We start from the raw sequence: 9,570 nt of genomic DNA, 5'->3' as shown, positions 1-9,570 counted from the left end.
TGTTTCTGTTTGCTTGCTTGTTTTTGAGATAGGGTCTCCCTATGTAACCTTGACTGGCCTGGAACTTGATATGTAGACCAAGCTGGCCTTGAACTTAACAGTGATCCTCCTGCCTCAATCTCCAGAAGGCTGGTGTTAACAGGTTGTGTGCCACACACTCGGTTTTATGCAGTGCTAGTATGGAACCCGGGGCTTCATGCATGCTAGGGAAGATCTCTACCAACTATCCTACACTCCCAGTCCCTGTTAGTTCCCCTTTCTGAGAATGAGAATCTGATTGGCCCAGGGCTTCTCTTGGGTCCCTGGTCAGGCCATGAACAGGACTCTGTGGCTCACATGTCCTTTCTTAATCTGATAGACTGTGGAGAGATTGGGTGGTAGATAATGGGTTCACTTGATGCAGAATATGACTGTCCGAACTGAAGTCTCCTCAGATGGCACCTGTTGGGGAACAAGAAATGATTGGCAATACTGTACTCCTACTGTGTTCCCCCAAAACACCTGCCCCCTGACTCCATGCCATCACACTATTGCTAATGCTCCACAGTTTGTTCTATTCCAGCCAACACGCTTCAATGCTAAGCTTTGTAAAAGAGGCAACCACATTATTTCTGTCATACTAATGGCTCTGTCCCCAGCCCCAACCACAATGCCTGGCACAGATTAGGTGTTAGGTGAGTATCTGCTGACCCCTGGAATGTACTCACCAAGGTCTCACAGAACCACACAAGGCAAACCTGTGTGATAGTCACTTGGGTGCTGTAGACTTTTCTATTGAGAACTGAATGATCCAGCTAAATTGGACTTAGCATAGCCAGGGAAGACTCCCAAAGGAAGAACAAATGGAGCGGAAAGAAAAGGAAATCTTCCATGGCAGCAGGAGAAAGCTTGGCGGGCCCATGTTGCAGTTCCTGTTTGAGCAGACCCAATGTCAGGATGAAGGATAGGGTAGCAGGTCAAGGGTTCCAGAAAACAAGAGGCTGGAGCAACAAGATTGAAACCAGTGCTGCAGGTAGGAAGGGCAGGTAGCCACATGGTGCATGTGAGGGGACAAAACCTGTGGTTTGTCCCAGCTGTCCTGGGAGGGTCTCCAGGAGAGCTGACAGACATTGTGATAGGACAGCAAGAGGTGGCCCTGGCTTCCAGAGTCTTGGATACATGCCCTGCCTGACCACTAATGTGCTGGGTAAAAGGCATGGGCAGCAAGGTGCTAGGGCTGGAGCCCAGCTGACAGTGCAGATGGGTCAGACACAGGGCTGTGGTGGGGTGGATGAGTGGGCTGCTGCTGGAGGTGGTTGTATCCCTGAGCCTGTATGAAGGCAGAAGGCAAGAGAATGGCTTAAACAGTAGCTGCTGGGACACGGGATGGGGTGGGGAGAACACTAGAGCCCAGGTGAGGAGAAGAATCCTTTGGACTTTACTCCTTCTTTGTGAAGTGAGACAGAAAAGGGATTCTCTCTCTCTCTCTCTCTCTCTCTCTCTCTCTCTCTCTCTCCTCCCTGGTTTTTTGTGGGGTTTTTGTTTTTATTTTATTTTATTTTTTTTTTGCTTTCTGAGACAGGGTCTCATGCAGCCCAGGCTAGCTTCAAACTCATGTGTAGTCAAGGATGACCCTGAGCTACTGATCCTCCTGCCTCCACCACCTTGACACCTCCCACCACCTACCCAGTGCTGGGATTAGAGCTGTACAGTACAAGGCTCAGGTACTGCTCATTCTTGCCATGGTCCCAGGAGTCCTGGGCCCCTGCCACATGCCTTTCTTGAGTTACACCAATGCCAAGAATGAGCAGTGGCCTATAGACTCCCAACAGTGCTGCGTAAGGGAAGGGGGAACCTGCCTGGTAGAAGGGACACAGGCAGGCTCTGGTTGAACAGGGTTGGTATTGTGGGAAGAAGGAAGGCATGCTAGCTGGCTGATACCTCAGGAGAAAAGTGCCAAGGCAGGATATGGGTACCACCTGTGGGCAGAAGGACACAGCTAGCAGTATGACCCATGGTCTATAAGAGGAAGCAGTGAGACAGGGGACAGATGTTTGAATTACCATGACTCAGGAGCCTGGGTTTTCCTAGAGCCGTTCTCCTGGGCATGAAGAGTTACAAGGTCAAGCTCTGCCATTGACACCTGGCCCCTGAGACTTCTCACAGTCTTCTTCCACTCTCCTCACCCTGGTAACAGAAACCAAGGATCTAGGTAAAAGCCAAGTGTCTTTGGAAAGACCTTTCACACTCATCACATCCTTCATCTATAGATTTCCTAACTTGTCTATCCTGCTACATGCAGATACAATAACTATAGGAGGTGTGGAGTGTTGCTCCCAAAGTCTTCATGAGTTCCATGATTAAAAATGTGTTCTTACCTTGAGTTCAACAGACCTTCTGTGTGAGTAAAAGAGAACTGACATGGGATGATCTCTTTGAGACGGGGTCTCATCTAACCCAAGCTGGCTTCAAAATCGGGGAATGACCCTGGACTTCTGATCCTCCTGAGTGCTGAGATTACAGGTGTGCATGACCACTCCTGGTTTTATGCAGTGCTGGGAATTGAACCCAGGGCTTTGTGTATGTTAGTTAAGTACTCTATCAGATGAATTATATCTCCAATCTGTCAGATAGCCTCTTTACAGGGGCTGCTGCCCCAGACTCACCCTGAAATCCATTCCTAGGTGCTTTGGCCACTGCCCTGACTGCCTAGTTGTGGCACTCATTCCAGAGCCCCTTCCTTAGTTTGATATGCCCGAGAAAGAAACTCATTGTTTGAGTTAAATTCATGGGTAGGCCCCATAGGGACTATGCCAATTCAAGCAGGTGTGGTCAGAAGGAAGGCTATATAATCCACCTAAGACCAGGATGGGGTCTGTGGAGATATGGGCATAGTAGGCAAAGATATAGAAAAATTTGAATTTTTGGCTTTTTTTTCCATCTACTATTCCAGTATTCCTGAAATTTCTTTAATTTTGCTGCTACTGTTTGTTTTTTGTGTGGTGGTGGTGGTGGTGGTGGTGGTGGTGGTGTGTGTGTGTGTGTGTGTGTGTGTGTGTGTGTGTGTGAGGGGGGGTTGATGTCAAAAGTTATTCCTTAATCCTTCTCTGTCTTATTTTTTGATACAGGGTCTCTCACTGAACCTGGAACTTCCCAAATGGGCTAAATGGTCTGGCCAGCATGTCCCAGACATCTTCCTGTCTCTACCTCCCCAGCACTGGGTTTACAAGTGTGCACCACTATGCCTGGCCTTTTATGTGGGTGCTAGGGATCCAAATTTAAGTCCTCTTTCTTGAAAGACTGACTGAACCATCTCCCCAGCATGTTTGTTTGTTCTTGAGAAGCAGATCTCACTATGTAGCCCAGGTTGGCCTCATACTCATGATCCTCCTGTCTTAGCATCTTATGTGCTGGCATTAAAAGTATGTACTATCACCTGGCGGTTACTATTTCTTGAAAAACAAGAGTTTAGTACTTGTGACCAATATTTATTGGAAAGAAACATCTATTCTAAACTCTTTTTCTGACATAATGAAGAGGAAAATGTACTACCTGAAGTAACTTGAACAATTTCTTCCTTAAAAAGAAATATTTTTCCCCGCTTTGAGCCCCTTGGGAATTATTTGTTGGCATGATTTCTCTGTTCTGTCCCAACTGGTTTTGAAATATTTATTGCTTCTCTCAGATGACAAACCATGAAATTTTGCTTCAGACTTTGATCACAGAGAGAAAAATGTCTGTAGTTTCCATTAGAAGTTCTTAGAAAAAAAAAAAACAATAATAATACCTGCCATGCTTAGCCTATTGTTTGGTTTCTTTTGGAAACCAAAGTCAACCAAGCTCGCCCAGCCCCAACCACCTGTGCACTTCAAGAACAGCATGATCCAAATTCCTGGGTTTGAACAATTGGCAGAAGGCCTTCATTCTCAACCAGTAATCCAACATGTTTCCAACAACCCCAAAGATTGTTTTACGCCTTTGCTCCACTTACAAATATTTTGAAAAATTGCCATCTTTTCAGAGATGCATGTAGTATCATGCAAAGAATTGACAGTGCTGCAATGATTTTGGAACTCTTTCTTTTCCTGACAAACTCAACACCGTTAAATCCCCACAACATGCATGACAATGTGTGTACGAAGCTCTTGGCATGTTCTCCATAGATGTTGTAGCAACACTATTACATCTTCCACTGGGGTTCATAGCTCCAGTGTAAACAGAGCCCTGCATTTTATTAAAATTATCTCCGGTGGTAATCAGGTGGAAGAGCCTCCCGGTGACCTTATCCATACCTGGGGCACCCATGAGTACTGGCATAACTAAGATGGCCTCAAAGCCAAGCATGGTGGCGTTCACCTGAGATTCAAGCGTTTGGGAAGTGAAGGCAAGCAGAGTCCAAATTCAAGGCTGTCCCTCCATAGTGGGGCTGAGAGCTAATCATCATTACACCATCAGCTATCTCACTGGTTCATGTAGTAATCTCTGGAAACAACACTCATTGTTATTACATTAAGAATTCTGTGGGAAGCTGGGTATGGTGGCGCATGCCTTTAATGCCAACACTCAGGAGGCAGAGGTAAGTGGATCTCTGTGAGTTCAAGGCCAGTCTGGTTTACATAGTGAGCTCCAAGCCAGCTAGGGCTACAGGGTGACTGTCTCTTAAAAAAAAAAAAAAAAAGAATTCTGTGGGACCAGTCAGTAGATAAAGGGCCTCCTTGGGCAGCAGTCCCTCGTGTTACGGTACACATACAGACATGCAGGCAAAATACACATGTACCAAAAATAAAAATAAATGCATCATTTTAAAAAATCAGATAATAGCTTACAAAAAAGAAGTTGTCAAAGAATATTATCAAAGAGCATGCATTTTATACTTTTCCTGGTGTTCTGAAATTTTCCAGGAATTCTTCCAAGTTTATGATTGCATTTTCATTCCTGAGTAGAACAATGAAATGGGTGGCAGAACTGCTTATCTTTTATAATGCTTTGCTCCAACCATGAAAAATCCAATTACTGATTTGTGTTTGCATTACACTGTTAGATAAAAGCTGGGCAGGGAATAGCCACAGGAAACATAGAACTCCAGTAAAGCAAAGTTTATTTCTTAGGATTGCTTGTGGCTGGCAGCTCAGCTGGGGAGAGAAAGGCAACCAGCAGCCTTCTGACTGCTGAGGAAGTTCTTATAAGGGGGTTGGGGAATGTGGAAGGTGGCAAAAATAATCTAACGTTTCAGGGGAAGTAGCTTGAACTGAGACAGTTCTTACATCAGTGGGTCTGGGTGCGGGGACCTGTTTATCTTCCACAATTATCTGGAGAACAGCTTTGTGCTGAGACAGCTCTAAATGTAGCTGTCTGGCCAGTTCCTGTTTTGCAAGGGGGCCCTCATGGCCTGTCTTGTGAGGCTTTTTTACTCTGGGAGAGGGTCATCTGCAGACCTGGCCTCAAACATACACTTTTCTGAGACAGGGGCTCATGTAGCTCAGGACAACCTGGAACTCACTATGTAGCCAAGGATGGTCTTTTTTTTTTTTTTTTTGCAAGGCAAAATGTTTTATTCTCCCCAAGCATGATCTTAAGCCCCAGATACTCCTGCCTGAAACTTTCCAAAGGCTGAGATTACAGGCATGCCCTACCATGCTCAATCTATTACTAAAATTTAAAAACTTTTTCTCAGGGGCTGAGATAGCACATATAGTAAGGTGCTTGCTGTACAAGTATGAGAATGTGATTTCAATTCCCAGAATCCACATGAAAAGCCAGGCATGGTGGCATGCACATGTAATCCTAACCCTAGGGAGGTAGCCCAGGGGCTCACAGCTAGCTTGCCTACCCTAATCAGTGAGCCCCAGGTCCCAGTGAGAGACTCTGACTCAAAGAGCAAGGTAAACTGTATCTGAGGAACAACACCCCAGGTTGACCTCAGGCCTCCACACGCCTGTGAATACATACCCACACACATACAAAATGTTTTTCCTTTGCCTTTAGCCTTTCATACTTTAAAGGCCAGGCTGTTAGTGTTGATAATAGTCATTGCTTCCCCCTCAAATTGCAAATCATGTGCAGAGCCTTGCTTTGAAATGTGTTGCCCTCTATACCCGTCCTCATATCAGCCCTGATTTCCTCCTCATGGAGAAACCCCTCATTCTCCCTTGCTCCTACTATTGGCATGATAATTTGGTAGTAAACTCTTGGAAATTTTTGTGAGAAATAGAAACTCAAACTTTTGTTTTGACTTCAATTTTTATATGCCTGTGACTTCAGTGTTTATTTAGAGTCGCTCAGTGATTGCACTCATCTTCAGGAAGAGAATGCCAGTGACAGAGTCTCTAACACTTCTTGGTAAGTTGCTTTCCATGTTTTCTCAGCTATTTTCCAAGAAGATTGATGTTCCAAAGAAGACTCTTTCAGTCTCATGACAAACTCCTGCCATGGCCTAGAAACCTGGCAGGTAAGGTTTTCTACAAATTATAGTTTTTGTGGATTTGTTTGGGTTTTTTTGTCTTTTTGGTTTTTTTTGAGACAGGGTCTCCCTGTAGCCCCAGCTGGCCTGGAACTCATTATGTAGACCAAGCTGACCTTGAACTCACAGAGATCCACCTGCCTCTGCCTCCTGAGTGCTGGGATTAAAGGCGTGCACCACCACACCCAGCCTAATTATAGTTTTGTTTTTTTTTTAATTTTATTTATTATTTTTATGTGTATGCACGTATTGCTTGCATGTAGGTAAGTGCACCTGTGTCGCGCAGTGCCTACGGAGGTCAGAAGAGGCTGTCAAGGGGCTGGAGAGATGATTCAGCAGTTAAGAACACTGGTTGTTCTTGCAGAATGTTGGGGACCCCTGCTGTGTTAAGTCGAAGTCTCTCCATGTCCGGATAGCCCAAGGGGCTCGGCGTTTCTATGCAGAGACTCCTTTTCTCAGCAGGGCGCCCCTCTACTCTCTTCCTGACTCATCTTTGAAGTAGCCGTCACAGATACATGGCCTCTGGCATAGGAACTGCCAGGTTTTCCTGTGTGATAATCAGGCACTGTCTGACAGCCTGGCAGAAGCCCACCACCACATGTAAATGGGGCATCCTACAAAGCACCTATCAACTAAGGCTTTTGCCACTGCCTTCACACTATAAATATCCTGGTTTCCCCTTAATTAATCGGAGCTGAATCACTAAGACCTGGAGCTGAGCTGAATCACTGAATAAAGGAGCTGTACCTGACTGAGCTGAATTCTGTGTCTTACTGCCTACGATTCAGTATCTCCGGAGGGGCCTGTCCCTTCGTAAACAACGACTCACGGAGATTCTGCTTTTGCCGTTCTTGCACTTCCCCACGTGATCCAGCGGCCGGCGGTCTCGTACCTCGAGGGAGTGCCCGGTAGCTTGGAACGGGAACCCGCCTGGAAGCGCAGCGACCAGTAGAGTCGCCAGCATCCAGTAGCCACGGAGACCCTCAGCAACGCAGCACGCAGGACCTGCACCAGTGGTGCGCGAGAGACAGGTGCCAGCCAGCAGCTGACGCTCCACGAAACCCGCGCGCCCATAGCAGAAGACACAGGTTCGAATCCCAGCACCCACATGGCAGCTAACAACTGTCTGTAACTCCAGTCCCAGGGGATCGACAGCCTCTTTGGACCTCCAGGGGCATTGCACAACATGGGTGCACTTACCTACATGCAGGCTATACATGCATACAGGGGATCCAACAGCTTCTCTGACCTCTGCAGGCATTGTACAACACGGGTGCACTTACCTACATGCAGGCTATACATGCATACACATAAAATAAAAATAATAAAGATTTTTTTTAAAAAAGAAGAGGCTGTTGGATACCCTGGGACTGGAGTTACAGACAGTTGTTAGCTGCCATGTGGGTGCTGGGATTCAAACCTGTGTCTTCTGCAAGAACAACCAGTGTTCTTAACTGCTGAGCCATCTCTCCAGACCCAATTAGTTTTTTAAAAAGATTTTGTGCGTGCGTGTGTGTGTGCATGTGTGTGTGTGTGTCTCTGTGTGTGTGTGTGTGTGTGTGTGTGTGTGCAGTGCCCATGGTAGAACAGAAGAGGGCATCAGATCCCCTGGAGCTGGAGTTACAGGCACTTGTGAGTCACTGGGAAACCCAACTTGGTCCTCTGCAAGAGCAGTAAGCTCTCTTAATTGCTGAGCCACTTCCCCAGCCCCACTGATTATGGTTTTTACTAGAAAATGGCTTTATTGTTATTTAATCATCTGTCATCCCAGATTTTTCATCTTATTTTTTCTTCTTTAACTAATTTGGAAATAATACTCAATTCCTGTTCCTTGGATGGTGGCCCAAAACATTTCACCAAGCATAGGTAACTTCCCCAAATCTAAAACTAATCTCTGTCTTTACCTTCCTTCAGAAAAATATGATTTAACTCTGACCACACTTGTGACCTGGAAGATGTTCCTCTGACCCTGTGATGACAAGCCATGGATCCACCTCCTTCCCACACTCTGCAAAGAAGCCACTCCCCTTCCCTCTTCCAGCCAATTGGTTGACCATAGCCGCTTGCAGGGGAGGGGCTAAGGGTATAAAAGCTGGGAAAACCACAGGCTGGTCTCTCACCATTTTGTAAGACTGTCCAGAACCACAAGATTTATGTCTGGGTGTGGACTTTCGGCATCAGCCGTGAATGGGGGGACCTTGTCTGTAAGTAAACCCATACCTCCAAGCTCAGTTAGCAAGTCCAATAAACTCCCTAAAAAATTCTTCAACCAGGGTTTGGAGAATTTTTTCCTCAGGCTGTCACAAGGACCGTGGGAGGAGGGGATTGGATGCCATGTGCACCTCCTAGCAGTAAATTTGACTTACAACACTCTAACTAGTGTGCTAGTCAGCATTTAGCTCTTCCTGTTTTATTCGTATAAATTCTACACACATGTGGCACAAGCTGTGGTCTTCTGTGATCAGGATGCACCATCATTCATCTCAGGCATTTTTTCTTCAGTCATTTTCCTTCTGCATGAAACTCCTTCGGTGAGGTTTGATTGTTAGAGATTTCATTTTTGGTGTGTCTGAAATGTCTATATTTCACTCTTCTTGAAAGACAGTTTTTGCTAAAAATGCAATTCTAGTTTGTAAGCCATTTTCTCTCAGCATTTTGACGATATACCCCGTTCTTCCCTGGCAGCCACAGTTGAGTCAGTTGTCTGCACTTTCTAAGAATCCATCTTTTCCCTCTGATATTTTAAAGAATTATTTCTGAGGTGTTTATTGTTTATGTGTAGATTATCTTTTCTGAGACAGGGTCTCCTACAGCCAGGACCAGCCTCAATATATTACTAAGGATGACTTTGGACTCCTGATCCTCCTGCCTCCACTTCCCCAGTGCTTATAGGGTGTATCACCACACCTGACTTATTCTGTGACAGGGATTGAACCCAGGGCTTCATGCATGCTAGGCAAGTACTTTACTAACTGAGCTATATTCCCAGCACTGTTTTGTTTTAGGCTAGCCTTGAACACAGTAGTAGTCCAGGCTATCCTTGGAGTCACGGTCTTCCTGCTTCAGCCTTTCTAGTGGTGAGATTACAGGTGTGTACCACCATGCTCAACTTAGATTTATTTAGCTTGTTG

This window comes from Nannospalax galili, unplaced genomic scaffold, assembly GCF_000622305.1.
Source record: "Nannospalax galili isolate Female #2095 unplaced genomic scaffold, S.galili_v1.0 scaffold146, whole genome shotgun sequence".
NCBI lineage: Eukaryota > Metazoa > Chordata > Mammalia > Rodentia > Spalacidae > Nannospalax > Nannospalax galili.
The sequence above is the reverse complement of the archived record's forward strand: the minus strand, read 5'-3'. Positions refer to the sequence as shown.